Here is a 17,401-nt window from a genome sequence, read left to right as displayed (position 1 = left end):
AACAGAAGGAGGAGGAGAAGGAAGAGAAAGTGTGTGGCAAGGAACTTTTATCTTACAGGAATGCCCAAGGAATTCAGTAGACAATCTTCACAGTATTGTCTGTCTTCTGATAAAGGCTTTCTACCCAGATGCATCAAATTAGATGAATGTAACACCTACAATGAGTGGGCTGAAAGCTTTTTAAATGATCTCTTTCAAGATTGGATTTGTCCAAGACAAAAAAGCAAGACCGGGCTACAGGTGAGCCATCAGTGTGCCTATGAGAACTAATTAACTATCCCTAGATACAAGTATCATGTTTATGTGCCGAGTATGGTCTATAATGAGGTCTTTACCATGCAACCATATTTCAAATGATTCTTAACTTAAGTGAATATGTTTTAATTACTGCCATTTTTTTTATTGTATATTCTCTAGCCTACAATACATATGTCAAGGGAAATCATTCTTGTATGATGGATCCGCTTCTCCATGCATTTTCTCTGGGTCCTGTGTATACCTGCCTATCATTCTCTTCCAATCTGTATGGTCTTCCTTTCAACTAAGTTCAGTCTCTGTCCAAGTTCATGGGGAACTCAGAGGCAAGTGCTATAGCTGACCATTGCAAACAGCTTACAGCCTTTCATCTGCTCCTTTGAAGCCACTTTTCAAACCCTCTCAGTGCATCAAGTTGCTGCAATTTAAGTCCTGCAAAACTGTGGTTGGCAAAGCCACATCTACTATAAGCATTGGCACTTGGAAGAATACCTGAGCAGGAAAATGAAAGTCAATATAATTGCAAGTTATCAATCCCAAATTTCATTGACTTGCGTGCTTCAGAACTGTGAAATGAAAATGATTTTGGTTTACCTGAGTAGCACATAGACTCTCACATTTTAAAAGCTTAATTTTAAATCTACATCCCCAATATTAAAAAGTGGGAAAGCACTCACTTCAATTTTTCCTTGTTAGAAATATCCTATTAGCAAAATACACGGGGTCAAAGGAGTTACTTGGTAATTCATCATCGTATGTACTAAAATGTGCATTTAAACCAAACGTTCATTAAACTAAAAAACAGGATGCTTTTTTCCTTTTCCTGCTGGTTTATTCGTTTTAAAAAAAATCAGATTGCAGGCTGGGGAGATGGCTCACCAGCTAAAGTTGCCTGTCACCCAGCATGAAGACTTGAGTTTTATCTCAGAGCCCTGCAAGCTTAAAGCACAAAACTGACTCCCACAAATTATCTTCTGACATCTACATGTATCCTGTGAAGGAGTAGGTATCAACACACATACACAGACACACTAAATAAGTAAAATGTAACTTAAAAAATTTACTATTAAGAGAGATAGCAATATGCAAACAACCTTTCACTTGTGGCTGATTAATTATACAGACAAGTCTATTGGGTATTTGTTAGGTTTAACAGTCCTTAAACTAATCATACTAATTGTTGAAAAGTGTGTGTGTGTGTGTGTGTGTGTGTGTGTGTTCATAAAGAAAATAAATGACAATGCTTTTTTCCCCCACAAACATAGAAAAAGGTGGCCGAGTATAGAAACAACTTATATGTCACACAACATAAATGAATAAAGACAGGAAATGGAAGAAACTGTCTCAGTAGCTTAGACAGAGACACTCAGAGCAGCAGTTTTGGGATTTCTTGGTGAAGGTGAGGAAAGCCAGAAGAATGTCTGCTGTCTGAGTTCCTATGATCTCTTTTTCTAAAGGATGTTCTTTGCTTTGCAGCTCTGTGAGGCTAGGGTTGACACTTCTGACACTCATCCATTGAGTGAATACAGCTTTGTGGTGCGATCCTTGGATTTTCATGATAAAAATGGGTTCTGTCTACTTCATATTCGTAAAGGACATTGGGGCAAGAACTGTTTAGGGAAAACTCCTTCCTCCTAGTTAAAAGAATGAAGTTTACCCCATCCCTCAATGGAGACATAATATTCTGGTCTGCTCTGGAGATTAGAACATTATATATTAGTATGTTCTCCATTAAGAGTTAATCCAACACTGTCATTAGGACAAAACAGCAACCAACAGATTGAGAAAAGATCTTTACCGATCCTACAACTGGTTGGCGAGGATGTGGAGAAAGAGGAACACTCCTCCATTGCTGGTGGGCCTGCAAACTGGTACAACCTCTCTGGAAATCAGTCTGGAGGTTCTTCAGAATATGGGACATTGCACTACCTGAGGACCCAGATATACCTCTCTTGGGCATATACCCAAAAGATGCTCCAACATACAACAAAGACACATGCTCCACTATGCTCATAGCAACCTTATTTATAATAGCTAGAAGCTGGAAAGAACCCAGATGCCCTTCAACAGAGGAATGGATTCAAAAACAATGACTTCATGAAATTCATAGGCAAATAGAATGAACTAAAAAATATCATCCCAAGTGAAGTAACCCAATCACAGAAAAACACACATGGTGTGCAGTCATTGATAAGTGGATATTAGCCCAAATGCTCAAATTACACAAGATGCAATGCACGGACCACATGAAGCTCAAGAAGACTGATCAAACTGCAGATGTTTCACTCCTTCTTTAAAAGGGGAACAAAAATATCCACAGTAGGGGATAGAGAGGCAAAGTCTAAAGCAGCGACTGAAGGAACAGCCATTCAGCACCTGTCCCACATGTGGCCCATATATATGCAGCCACCAAAACTAGATAAGACGGATGAAGCTAAGAAGTGCTTGCTGACAGGAACCGGATATAGATCTCTCCTGAAAGACACATCCAGAGCATGTCCAATACAGAGGTCAATACTAGCAGCAAACCACTGAACTGAGAACAGGACCCCCATTGGAGGAATTAGAGAAAGGACTGAAAGAGCTGAGGGGCTTGCAACCCCATAAGAACAACAATGCCAAGCAACCAGAGCTTCCAGGGACTAAACCACTACCCAAAGATTATACATGGACTGACTCAGGGCTCCAACTTCATATGTAGCAGTGAACAGCCTTGTTGGGGCACCAGCGGAAGGGAAAGCCCTTGGTACCGCCAAATTGGACCCCCAGTATAGGGGGTTATTGGGGAGGCGGTAAGCAGGGGATGGATGGGGAGGGGAACACACTTATACAAGGGGAAGGAGAGGGGTTAAGGGACTGATGGACAGGAAACCGGGAAAGGGATAATATTTGAAATGTAAATTAGAAATACCATATTAAATAAAAATGGGGGAAAAAGAGTTAACCCAAGGGACTGGGGAGGGATGGCTCAGGGATTAACAGAACTTGCTGCTGTTTCAGAGGATCCAAGTTCAGTTCCTAGCACCACATCAAGACTCACAACCATCTATAACTCCAATATCAAGTGTGCCAACCCCCTCCATATGCTCCAAGAACATACAGGATACAGATCTGTACACGTGAGCAAAGCATATATATACAGAAGTTACATTTCAAAAAATAATAAAGCAAGAGTTAATACAGTTGGATCTGACAAGGACCTGGCCAACAGATCCCCACTAAGAAAAGGTGATTCACCTAAAGTCATACTACAGAGACGGGTGGCACAGTCACCCAAACAATGAGATGATGTTCTTGTCCTTCTCAGAAGCTCCATGTCTGTGCAAGCTTATAAAAACAACTATGAAGGACTCTTAAGTCTGGCCACACTTCTGAGCCAGTCTCAGAAAAAAATAATTTCTTCTTTGTCTCTTAGTTTCAGATACATGCGAAGCCTAGGCACATTTCTTCTGAGATTGTCGGCTTTCCCTAGCTGCCTCAAATTCACCTTGAGCAGTTTACTAGCATTTGGTTGCATGCTCACCTTCACTGCTGAGCATGCCAGCCTGACTCAAAAGGTGTGGCTTTCTGCCATCCTCTTCTCTGCACCTATTCTTGGCAGCTGCTGTGATTTGTAGTTCTCCTACCACACTCTTTTCTCTCTGATTCTAAGAAAATTGTTCTTAAGCTTATTACCAAGTCTGTTTTTTCAATCTTTTAGGAAGAAGGATAAGAACACAAAGATGGAAAGCCTATTTTCCTGGTAAGAGATTTTCCTTGGAGCATCTGAGGGACACATTTTTACACCCAGAGGTGGAAGAAACTCGTAGCTTCCCATTTAAAAATTCATTTTCCCAACACATGTTTATGTTTATCAATCGGCAATTATAAAAATTCAGAGGCATGCATGCAAAAGTCTACATTTCTCTTGCTCCTTCAAAAATAAAGGCATCTAGCAATCTTGTATGCCATCCTAAATGGCCAAGAATACCTAAAGCGGTGATAGAATGCTTCCAACCCTCTTTGTATTCTTCAGCTCTCTTCCCAGCTGGCTCCTATAGGCCTCCGAGTGTGTTTGCTATTCTGTGGTACAAGATGGTTCAAAGAGAATTCTTTTATAACCATCTGGAGTCATTTGGAAAGATGTATAACAGAGGGGCTGCCATAAGTAAATATTGTTGAATGAAAAAGAAAGAAGGGTCTCTTTGGACATGGTCACCAAGTAGCACAGCTTCGTGGATCAGGGTGGAAAAGTGGTGAGGAACGCAAGGTAGTAAGGCTAATGGACCAGGTGGGCCAGGGTTGAATGTAAAAATTGGAATATTTGGTAAAAATATTTTATGAATAAAAATATTCATAAAATGATGGAAGAAATTGAGACAAACTTGAGAGACAGTTCGAGGGATGGCCAGGAATTCTCTAAGTCACAGTAAAAGAAATTTCATGAGAACTGTGGAACCCAGGACAGATAAATGGCTACCTCTGGCTTAGATGTGAAATGGTCCCCATAGGATTGGGTCCCCAGTTTGCTGCCCAGTGGTAGTATTGTTGTGGACACACTGGGAATGTGCCCTACCTAACAAGTCAGTCAGCAGAGCAGAGGTTTGAAAGTTACAGCTTGATCCTGCTTCCAGACTAGCTTTCTGCTATCTGGTCCACTGACAAATCTAGAGTGTCCTCCACAGTCTCCCAGTCAGAGAGACCTCTGCTATACCCTCCAGGAAACCATGGGCCAGTGTAGATCCTTCTTCCTTTTGACTCTGACTGTAAGATATTTTGTCATAGCAACAGGAAAAGAACACAGGTAGCATGCCTGACTTCCTCTATACTTCAAAGGGTAGGGGGAGCATTAATTCTGCCTTCCTTTGGCAGCAATAGTACCCTAAGTAGAAGATTCATAGTGTAATCAGGAAGAATACTGGAACAAAGAAAAGAATGAAAAAGCACAGTTGCCCTAGTCACACTGGCTGGCTTCGCATCCTGCGCCTACTGTATGGAGCTATAGTTTATAGGCACCAGGATTTTCTGCATGAGCCTTTGTGTCTCTGCGCATCACTGTCCTCCTGTATGATGAGACCGTAAGTAGGACCTATGTCAGACTCAGACCATTGTGAGAGGTAAGTTCACTGATGCATTCATAGGATGATTTCTGAAGAAGGAAAGAACCCAGTATGCACTAGGTTTAATGTAGCTGTTGCTTGTGATACTTATAGCCACCATTAGCACCAGTTTAATTAAAAAAAAAAAAACAAAGCTAAACAAGCAAGCAAGCAAGGAACTGCTGAGTCTCAAGATTTGATCTGTGGCTCTGAGTGAAGAAGTAAAAGCAGATACATGACAAAGAGATAGTGCGTGAAGAACAGACAGGACCCGGAGGCTTTCGAAATATGAGGAGAGAGCTCTGTAGAAGTAACCAGAGTTCATGAATCTGGAACTGGCTGGTAAGTGACAATGGGGGGGAGAAGGGCAGAAAGAATCGGGCCTCTGGAGAAGTCCCACTGAGGAGGGGAACACAATGTGGTGGGGTATGACCATTCAGAAGCAGCTGTGGGGCAAAAGCAGAGTTGATAGAAAGGACTCGGCCAACATGCTGCTATGACAGCTGTAATGCTTTGTGAAGTTAATAATTCCTCCAAGGCGAGGAGACTAGGGACAGACATGAGCCATGTCACCCTGACCGTTTTTAGCTGAAATTGACGGATATTTTCTCTGTGCCAGGATTCTTTGTAAGCTTTTGATGTAGTTGTTCTCTTAAACTCTCCTCATAACCTCTTCTCTATTTTATAGACAAACACACTAAAAATCAAAAAAAGCTAAAAGTCTTTATTTGAAGGCATCCAGCTTTTTAATATTAATTTTTAATATCGGCATAGGAAGAAATGAGTCTTCCTGCAGTCCTATGCCAGGTTTTAGGCATCGAGATCAGAAGTGCTAGCCAGGGCTGGGGAGTTGGTTCAGTCAGTGAGGAAGTTGCCTTGCAGGTATGAGTGCCTGGGATCAATCCCAGAATCCTCCTGCGAAAAGCCAAACACAGCAGTGGGTTCTTTTAAGTTCCGTGCTTGGAAAGTGGAGGCAGGGGGATCCCTGGGAGTAGCTGTCTTTGGTCGCCAGTTAGTCTAGCCTACTCAGCAAGGTTCAGGCCAGTGAGAAAGCTTATCTCAAAGGCAGTGATGTCAGAGAAATGGCATCAGAGGCAGACCTGGAGCATCCGCAGGAATTTGCACACATGTGCATAATACCCCCATACAGGGACATTAAATGGATTACAAAGACTTCACACTTGACCGTTCACTATTCTTTGTCCCCCCTAGTAAAAGGGAGCGTAAATTTATAGAACAGGAAATAAGAAGTTACAGACACGTGTACGTAGTGGCTCTGCTAGCCAAAGACAGTGGATTTCTGAGGTAGACACAGAGTCTTCCCGAGGCTTTCATGTGCTCTGGATAAAGAAAGAAAATACCTCTCTCAAAAGAAAGGAAAGGAGGTTTAAAAGCCCAAAGATATCCATCAACCAAATGCTACAGAAGAAATCCCCACGAACCAGTTCCAACATCAGTAAAAACGTAGAACAAGGGGTCAGATTGCATTTGCTTCGTTTCGCCAAAGAAATGGACTCCCCAGTTTTGGACGTGACATCCATTTACAGTAGCTTTTGGAGTTAACTGCTGCCTTTCCCAGATTGGACAGAATCATTACGTTTTTGTAATCACCGGCGCTTAACTTCATCTTTAAAATGACTTTGGCTTCTAAGGGGTGTGTCCTATTTGGTAGATAACATCAGGTCTACAATACTGGCTACACCAGTGTATCTCACCAAAGACAGCACACTGTAGACCAGAGCAAAGGCTCCCACAGAGCCCACTCCCCATGCTAACCTTCACCATGCTAACTAGCCTAGCCCTCATTGATAACTAGTACACAGAGCACACATGGTCTCATCATGTAGCTCTGGCTACTTAGATGGAACTAAGAAGAACAGCCCAGCTTCCCAATGACAGACATCCACCTGCCTCTGCCTCCCAAGTGCTGGGAATAAATGCCTGTGCTACCATGGCCCAAAAGATCTTATTGATAATATCAAAAACTGTCTCTTAGAACATGAAACATCTATTTACTTCACTTAAACATAAAAAATTAATTTCCTTGTGACAGCTACATGAGACCATGGAGAGTTACCCAATGCCTACCACCTGTCCCTCTAATGTGGGGACAGAGACAAAGCTAATAGGCTACTTGGGAACGGGCAGGAAATAGTCTTGTAACTGGTAGTTTATGAGGGAGGTGAAAAAAGTGAAAATATATAGTGAAAATACCTTTGTGCTTCAAAATAAGATGCTGTTGAAAGAAAATCACCTCCAAATGATTATTTAAGAATAATCATTAATACCAACAATATTTTTGAAGAGAAAATCAATGAAGATTAAACCATAGGTGCTAAGGGGAAGAAGCTTAGGCACAAATGGAGTTTTGTGCTTTGTAACTTCATTTGTAGAAAACACCCAAAGTAGATACATCCACAGAGGAGAGAACAGATAAACTTGCTGGGGACTGGAGCTAGGGCTGCAAGTAAGAAACGATCATTTGCTTAATGAGAATCATTAAGAAACGATGGGGAGGTTTGGGGAGGACACTGAAGATAGTAATACTATGCTATAAACTGCTACATTCTAGGGATTAAGTTCTATTCAGTGAAATTTATTTCACTATATCAGTTTTAAATGTTAAAAATTTAGAAGGAAAGAAACCAGATGGTATAGGCCTGGAATAAGAACACCAGGGAGACTAAAGCAGAGAAAGTGAGGGTCTAAAGGTAACTAGGCTACATATCAAGGCTTTGTCTAGAAATGTGGGGGGAAGTTACATCCTAGAACTCAAGCAAATGGATTCTTCACTTTCCCCCTAAAACATTTATAGAATCGTAATGAAAAGAAGACTTTAATCCTCTTCACTCTTAGGGTTTATTCTAGAAAGGGAGAAAAGGAAAAGCTCTGTTTGTATTTTGTTTTGATTCACTCTTCACAAAATCACATAAAGAAGTGTAGCAGGGAAACAAGGAACTACTTTTCCATGTCAGAAAGAAGAGAATAATTAGTTTCTACATCAGTCTGGGCTTCAAAACAGGACCTTTCAAACACACACACACACACACACACACACACACACACACACACACACACACACACACCTGCAAGGGGGAAAAAAAAGAGGTAGTGTTTTCGAGTTCAGAATCTTTGAGCAGTAGGATATGCTGTATGCTGTCGGGGTTAGAATTGTGAGCATAACTGAGATTGAAATAAAGGCAGAGAAACAGAACCAGGAAGGGAAAGGTTCAGGATTGGGTGCTAGGACTGTTCCAGAAAATGGCTGGACGGGCAGGAGGAGAGATGGACAGCTGCCATAATAAAAGGTGTGTACTAAAATATGGTCTCAGCATGAAATGATGGTAGAACCATCAGGGCTCTTCAGCCAGTTTGGCTCCTGAAACAGAGACATCAGTGGCATGTTTTCATGGTACCCTCTCAGTATATATTTCAAGAACCCGCACTGTAGTCTGGCACTAACCATATTGACTCTCTGAGTTGAAGAGTATGGCTAATTAGAACCTAAGGATTTTGCCCACTTTATTTGAGTCAACAATTTCCATAACCCCTTCTTTTAAATCTCATATTGCTATGGGAGGAAAGAGAAGATAACCACACAGGAGACTGACAGCGGCCATGCTCAGAAATCTAGCCATGGGTGAGGAAGTAGAAGCTGGAGGAAAGATCCACAGATGGCAAGTCAGATCTTGAAGAGGAAAAGAGGAAACTTACTGACAGTTGAAGGAAATTTTAGGAACAAGTGCATTGTGTTACTTGCTTCCAGAAGGGCAGCAAGGCCTTTCCCAGATGTTCTCCCCATACAGACCCGTTAAATGAGCTGTGTACTTGTTTGGTGCAAAAATAAGAACACATTGTAATTTGGACACAATGGTTTTGTGTAATTGTAGTTTCTCTGAAACAGGATACTTCTTCATAAATTACATGCTTGAGTATTAAAAAATATAAGAATTATGACAGAACGAAAGTCAACTTTTATATAGGAGGAATCAGGTATCTAGAATTGATGTATTTGATTTCATGAAAGTTATATAAGAAAATATTTACAAGCAAGATTGGTGGAAATAATCTATATTCTGGGGTAGGAGATTCAGTAAATCTGACTGTGCCACACAAAAGGCCTTAAGATAATATGAATAAGAAACGTTTCCATATATATGTGCATATATATGACAATTTTAATAATCAGAAATATTAAAAAGGGCAAAGCCTGTACAATAGAATAAAACTATATCAGGAGAGCTTCCTAAGAGGGGATGCTAATTAACTATCTGGAGGCAGACAATTGATCCTTTCAGAGTAAAATGCACTTTGTCAGGTTTTTGGGACGTATAGGGAGTTATTGCAATAATTTGCTTAGCACGACCTAAATAAGTGGCCTAAAAGCAAAAGTCCATCTTAAGGCATTTCATTTATAGCCAAAGGATCAGAGCATGGTTTCCTGTTGTCACAGCCTCTGGATTAAAAACTCAGCTCTTTTAAACAAAACATGTCTTTCCTTCTCCTTCCTCTCTCTCCTTTCTCCCTCCCTTGCTTTCTTTTTTTCTCTGTTGTTTTCTTTACCTGGATCATCTCTCTTTTGTTATGATGACTGCTGTTTCCCCCTCCCCAGCCTTCTGATGAAGTGTGTCTAGCTCTTTCCCCCAAAGTTGAACTCATGAGAGCAAAGCTAAGAACCACCTCTGACAATGGCTGCCGGTCATTGTAACCAAGAGGAAGGGCACTGTAATGATCACGCGTCTTCTGACTCATACCCCTGAGATCCAGAGGGTAGAAGTACCTCTCTCCTGTCCAGTGGGCAGTCTAACAATCACATACACAATGAAGCAATCAGAAGAGGTGAGCAGGTGAGCATTGCCTTTCAGAGGATAAATTACCTTTTTCCTGGAAAATGATTATTGGCTGGCAACGAGTTTGTAATTTACCTCCTTCCAGCCCATAATAAACAAAAATACAAAGTAGGACACCACTCTCAATAACTGTGTGGGTGTCTGTAATCACCTTTTAGCCTTGAAACCAGTTCCTACCTCATCGGCTGAGATACATAATACTTCCTTATTTTTTTTTTAATGTCTTCTAAAAGAAAAGGTTTTTGTGAGGCTCAGCTTGGCAAGCTGTCTGAAGTGTTACCTCTCACTGCACTCCACAGAGTTTAAAGTTTCTTTTGTAGAAATCCCATTTCTGTAGTTCATCATGCCCTCTCTCTGCCTGCCTTCAGGAACTAGTCTGAGACAGTTGGTTCTATTACAGGAAGAGAACAAAAAGGGACGCCTTACATAAGTGAGCCATGATGGAGCTGGCTGGTCCTGGACAATAGCATTGCTCTGGGGGAGAGAACTGTTCTTCAGAAAGAAATGGATGTTTTAGCAGGTCACATGACTCCATAAAAGCCAGGTCTAGGACTGGAGTTGCAACAGGGTTCAGCATTAATTGGAATTCTACAGGATGAGATTTCAAGTGTTGCCTTTAAATAGTGAATCAGGAAATGGAGAAGGGAACAGTCTACCATGGGAGGCATAAAAAAGGGAGGAGACAAAGACTGTGTCTAGAGCAAGGGACAGAGAGAGAGCCCTGACAGGGGAAACTGCATGGGAAACTGGCCAAAACAAATGGCAAGGGGGCCACTCCTAGAGCAAAGGTTCTCATCTATCATGAAATTATCCTCGGCTACTATCATATCTTGACAACAAACAAACAAACAAACAAACAAAAAGCCTCCACCCCCCAAAAAAACCCCCAAAAACCTGTTAGAAAGTGAAGCACAGGAGAGTGATAAGCTTGGGTGGGGGGTCTCAAACCCCGTGAGGGAGCAGTTCATTCAGACTTGCCCTTTACAAAGCAGTAGCTGTCAACATGGAAACGTGAGAGGATTTTATTTCCCATTTAAAAAAAATAAAATAAAAATAAAACAGGTTAAGGGTTCTTTGGTAAGAAAAGAGAAAGAAGTTGGGCAGTGGGGATGGGGGATTGATGGGGGGCTAGGCTTCTATTCCTCTTGGCTGCATAGCAACCACTGCCTTTACAGAGGGCTGGGGCTAAACAGTTCCCAGCACACTCCGCACTCTGCTGCCTCTCACCAGATCAATCCAATCATTCGCATGGCCTGCCTGCCCCGAGCACCTGACTCAGAAAGCTCCTACAAGGCTTGAAGATTCTATCCATGACCAAGGATATTTTCTTTTGCAGTTAGTTTTGCCTTGCCTATGGAGGCTGCATAAAAACCCACTTTTAGTGAAGCCCTTAGTTCTGTATGTTGAGATCAAAGACAAGTCAATCTGCCGGCGTAAAGTATGTGAGGCTTCTCTCATGGTTCCATGTACATGAAAGGCAGCTATGTTGGGTTTTCTCTGTCTGAGGAATTTCACAAGCCAGTGCCCTGTGGTAATTTAAAGATTTACAGGGACAGAATTTTGAAGTAAGCTTCTGCACTGGATTCCACAGGACCATGTGAAAAGTCACAGTGGCTAAGTATTTTATTTTTTTAGAAACAATATCTGAATATGTGACTCAGACAAGCCTGTAGCTGACTCCTTTTCCCAAAACTTTTGCTTAGGTCCAGGCAACAGGAAATATTTTTTTTTCAGGGCCTAGCAAGCACTCTACCACTGAGCGAAATCCCCATCCCCTGGGAAATATTAGCTACAAGGTAGCGCCTAAAAGGAGAGAAGAGAGGGATTTTGTCTTTTTCTATGACCTTCTTAGGATCTCTTAGTATAGCTCAGCCCTTAGGTAGCTTTCTACCCTCCATGTTTATGGTGGGGCCTGGCTCTTCTCCAGGCTAGTATCCAGTGTTTTTCTACAATTTCAGCTCTGAACTCTTCTAAGACTTGAATCTTCCCCTGGGTAGAGGGCATGGCTCAGTGGTGGAGCACTTGCTCAGCATGGAGGAAGCATTCCCAGATCATACAGACAATACACAAGAAAATGAGAGTGTTACTGGTAAAACCACCATCTCTTAAATCCTAGGTACTGGGTTTCTCACCTAACAAATCAAGAATTTGTGTACAAAAAAAGGAGGAGAGGGGTGAGTAGCATGGATAGAAAAGGCAAAAGGAAATGAGTAAAAAATAGTTCAAATGAGTCTGGAAAAAGATTTTAGATCAGCGCAATGTCACAGATTGGTCTTTCCAAGGCTTGCTGGCCTTAATCAGATACCCAAGTGGCTGAGTGCTGTGGCCATTTCTGCTCCGAAGCCTTCATTTCATGGGTAATTAGAAACGTGCCAGTCTGTGATGACAGCAACCTCAGAATGGTCAGCCTGTCCCTCCCCATCCCTAACTACAGACAACAAAGGCCTGCCTGATTACCAAGAGTCTTATTAAGGGGCTATTGTTTCCCACAGCACTCTGACTCCTCCCATCTCCTGATCTTTAGCATCTTGCATTCTACTTACAGAAGGGTTTTCAAAGAAAAAGAAAATCCCTGGACATCCACATCAAGCCTTATTCAAAACAGTGGGGTAAAGTGCATTTGGTCTTGTCATTCATGGGCTTTGTTTTCCTGTCTAACACTAAGAATAACTTGCAATCAGTTTCAAAAAAAAAGGGGGGGGATGGGGAGAGAGAAAGTTTTCCAAGGAGCACACAGTGACAGAAGTCAGCCATGACACTGCAAGGCTCCTCACATTCTCTTGTGGCTTCCAATTACCTTGCTCGAATTTTGTGACCATGACAGTCATTACTATAAACATTAGGTATAACTACTGACTTTGGCAAAACTACATAATTTGGCTCTATCATGTACCTTATAGAAGACATCATCAGTTCTACAAATTGCCCAAGTCCTTTAGGGGGACAAATCAAACTTGATTTGCAAAAGTGATTAGTAATTTGCTTCACTCACCAAATCCCTCTTCCAATAATAATATACCTCATATTTCTGACAGATTCTTATTTTCATATTAACCTAAGTTTCAGAAACTTGGTTTAGAAAGAAGAATATTTTACCTTCAACAAAACAGCAAGAGTCCCCAAGGACTATAAAGAGGCTAAAACAAAACAAGAGCCTCAGTTCCCTGAAGGCTGGGGAACTTCACTGACTCTTCACTGGTAAGCATGGTACTTGGTATGAAGAGGCTGTTCAGTCTACAAAATGAAAAGAACGGCACCGTGGCCCACTGTCTCGGCAAGTTTCACTCACTGTCATATCAACACATGGAACAATTACCTCTTTTCAAGGACCACCTTTGTCTAGGGATGCTCTTGCCCAGAGCTCTGTTCTGATTTTACAGGCATCTATAGTATCATGCAATGGTTTAGAGAGGATCCCTGCTTTAGCACACAAAGGAAACACTCTCATCTACACAGAGCATAATGGGAGCCTACCACGAAGATTTCCTGAAGAGGCACTTACTTCCTTTCAAGACAAAAGCCTAGGTAGACAAAGACAGGAAAGGAGGCATTGAAGTGACAGTCTGAAAAAGCAGAATTACAGCCACAGAGGCTGGCAAAGAGGGAAAGCAATTAGAAGGTTGGTCTTCAGGCAATTTTAAAAACTCATTTCGCAACCTGAAGATGCTTGGGTTTGCTTTCACAGACCCTGACCTCAGCCGTACTTAATGTCCATTCCAGAGAGCCACCCAGTGCCATCTCTGGAAATGAATGTGTATATCTGTGACTGGAGCACCAAGGGCACTGGCACTTAAGCATCCCTGGCAGTACTTAAGATGCCATGTTGAAAAGTGGAGGTAGTTAGCTGCAGAGGGCTCCGGGAGCAAGGACAATGGATGACACTTACAGAGCCACATGGTTACAAGGAATTCTTTAAGAGTGACTTATAGCTAAATATTTGTATTAACAATATACCTATTAAAGAATATTAAATGTTTAAAAATCAATAAAAGTGAATTATTACTCTAGTTAACCACTTTTAAAAAAGTCTCCTTAATAAATGTTTCTTCTAATAATGTAAATAAAATTGAATGGGGCTTACTTGGGGGCTATTTTTTTTTAATATTCTAGGAGAGAAATTTCAACTGTTAGACTCCATTTAAGAAAGCAATGATAACCAAGATTAGAACTCCATGGGCAAGATCAAAAATGCCAGCAGTGATAAAATCAAGGGCATTTACCCAGCAAAATGACCTTTAGTGCACTGCAAACCTTTAGAACAAACCAAGAAACAAACAAAACAAAACAAAACAAACAAAACTGACTCATACTTTCCAATCCTAAGAACTTGACAGAGTGTTTACAACATAAACGAAGGACCACAAATATTTGCATTTTTCTGATAGGAGAGCCAAGAAAAACTTATTATTTCCAGTCACCAAGTATTTTCTCTAAGTTCTGTCAAGATACAGGAGAACCCAAGTCCCTCTTTCTGACATAGGAAAAAAAAAACATGCTTATATTTAAGCCAATGTTGGAACTGTCAATGGCTCTCCTTCAGTCAATTCACAGGCTCCTATATGTCACTTTTAGCAACAGCTGTTTTTATTCTCATTATGAAATGGCTGTCAGATAGTCATTCTACATGACTATGGTAGGGGGCTCCACTGAGGTAAGCCTAGGTCTTTCCTCTGCATTTCCAGTACCTGCTGTAGTGCTTGGCTTTTACAACACATTGGCCTTCAGATTTGCTGAACCTAAGAAGGGTCTGGTTGAATATAGGGGGCAATATTGTATACTGCCAGTATGAACTACTTCTTGCTGCTATAACAAAATACCTGGAAAACCAACTTAAGGAAAGAATGGAGGGCTTATGTGGGCTCACGGGTTTATGTTCCATTCAAGGCTGGGAAGACACAGTGGTAGGAGTGTGAATAGCTGCTCACATTGCTTCCTAGTCAGGAAACAGGGACAGAAGAGCATGGGTGTTCTGCCTGTTTTCTTTTCATTAAGTCTGAGGCCCCAAAGCATGGGTGTAACGTCACTCCCCCTCGCCTCCATCCCCCCCCCGTGTGTGTGTGTGTGTGTGTGTGTGTGTGTGTGTGTGTGTGACCACCTAACTAGGCTAGCAGTTTTCAGCCAGCATCATCTTGCTTCCACTTACATCCTCATAGGAATATCTACTGATCTTTGGAAATAATTTTTACTGTCAAAGTGGGAAAATGGCAATTACACACAATAATTAGAGTCCTAAATTGCACTAAACCATGCATAGACAAGCCTCTTGACACCCATCAGTAGTTTTAAGATTGAAAGTCACTGGTCTGGGCTAATCTCACCTCTCTCCAGCCAAAGATGACTTTTCACCATTCCAAACCTAGATATCATGGCAGCAACTATTGGCAAGTTGCAGACGTTAAATGGTGAGAGGTAAGATAACAAAACACAAAACTCACCAAGACTGGCTCGGAGTAAGGACTTAATTATTACCAGACATTTGTTAACAGTCATTTTCTTACAAAAGTCAACATCAACCTTCACATGTTACAGATCTGTGAGATACTGTGCTAAATGTCCTAAAAATGGGTGATTATTATCCTGTATGCTCTGGTACTGAGAATATTCTTGGGAAAGAAGAATGTTGCTATATCATGGTTTAGGAAACAGATTCACTCAAAAGCACAGAGACAGGACATAAGAAGTACATGTTGAGGTATAATGCTAACAGCAACGAATTAAAGTCCTTTTATCCTATCAAGAATGCTTTCTTTCAAGATCTCCTAACTGTAATCTCCTAACTTTAAGAACTAGGTGCTCCTACATGCAAACTCAAGTGCATTTTTTCCTCCTCTTTGTCCAAAATGCAATAAAGCAGAGCATGGCTGAAACCTATTACAGCAGCCAGGGCAGACTGTTGGAGTCAACACTGCCACTGATTCTGTCCTGCGGCTTGTAGGACAGTGAAGAGGAGGCACAGCCCTTCATATAAATCAATTTCACTTACTAGCTTCCTTTCTTTATCACTTGCTTTTACTGTTTGTTTTGTGGATCCACTTATTCATTGTCATGTAAAGATCAATTTCAATATGTGCTTTCATTTCGCAGTCGCCGTCAGAGAAGGTGAGTCCCAAGAAAGATGTGGAAGTATACATTCATGTTGCTGTGTCCAGGGTCCATTACACATGACTCTCCATTTCTCCATGAAGTATCAAGTATCAGGAAATCCTGTTTTCTATTGGTAGCAAATGGTTAGATAAGATGTGTCCCAGACAAGACCAAGTGCATTCACAATTTAAGCCAACTCAATTCTCTGTCTCTGTGTCTCTGTCTCTGTGTCTCTGTCTCTCTCTCTCTCTCTCTGTGTCCCTGTCTCTGTCTCTGTGTGTATCTCTCTCTGTGTCTCTGTCTCTGTCTCTTTCTCTCTGTGTCTCTGTCTCTGTCTCTGTCTCTCTCTCTCTCTGATCTGGTTCTTGGTTAGAATATCTGAAAGAAAAAAAGAACTGGGAGACAGTCTGAATGATGTTTCCTCACAAGGCTCTGAATAGCACCTTCCTATCAGCAGCTTCCAGTCTATCCTGCTTGCTGTACGTCCTCCCGAATCACTCTTCTCCCCTTAGCTGATACTGAATCAACAACCTTCTTCCTTCTTTTTCCTTCCCTTGCTGTCCCTCCCTCTCTTTCTTCCTTCTTTCCTTCTTCCCTTCCTTCATTTCATCCTTCCTTCTTTTCTGCTTAAGGTAAATGGAGTCTATGTCTATATGCAATCTTGTTGCTTGTAAAATAGTAGATTACTATTAAAAAATCACATGATTGGCACAAATCTCTCCCCCTTTCACTTAACTACTTACCCATTTTACACTTGAACTACTGGCTTTAAAGACAATTATGTTGAGGAAGGTAATAATTTGAGATACTGGAAGACTGTCACTGTTGCTGCTACTGCTACTGCTGCCTCCTACATGCCAGCTTACCTGTGAAGATTGGCAAATAATTCTACCTCAAAAAAATCCTTCAAATGTATGTGGACTGTAACTTCTGCATCAAGAAAACAGCCAAGAGCAGCATACATACAGAAACATATATAGTCGTGAGTAAAGAAGCATGTGCATACATATAATAGCACCTCCACATTTCTCTTTCCCTTGGTGAATTTTTTTTTTTTTTTTTATTAACTTGAGTATTTCTTATATACATTTCGAGTGTTATTCCCTTTCCCGGTTTCCGGGCAAACATCCCCCT

The 17,401-nt window shown here is 41.3% G+C and overlaps 1 protein-coding gene and 1 long non-coding RNA gene across 12 annotated transcripts in view; both read right to left on the bottom strand.

The window, feature by feature from the left end:
- Window positions 1-17,401, bottom strand: part of Fhit (fragile histidine triad diadenosine triphosphatase) — a 1,507,501-nt gene that overhangs the window by 682,742 nt on the left and 807,358 nt on the right.
- The window catches only part of LOC120097099 (uncharacterized), a 78,104-nt gene extending 60,703 nt beyond the window's left edge, over window positions 1-17,401 (bottom strand). The window contains exon 1 of one of the 4 annotated variants that reach the window (XR_005494339.2): window positions 1-17,401. This exon is cut by the window's left edge and continues 42,008 nt beyond it. This is a non-coding gene — a long non-coding RNA (uncharacterized LOC120097099). The other 3 variants (XR_010058098.1, XR_010058099.1, XR_005494338.2) reach the window with 3 other exon arrangements.

Source organism: Rattus norvegicus, chromosome 15 (assembly GCF_036323735.1).
Source record: "Rattus norvegicus strain BN/NHsdMcwi chromosome 15, GRCr8, whole genome shotgun sequence".
In the NCBI taxonomy this organism is placed as follows: Eukaryota; Metazoa; Chordata; class Mammalia; order Rodentia; family Muridae; genus Rattus; species Rattus norvegicus.
This window is presented reverse-complemented; position numbering and strand designations above follow the sequence as displayed.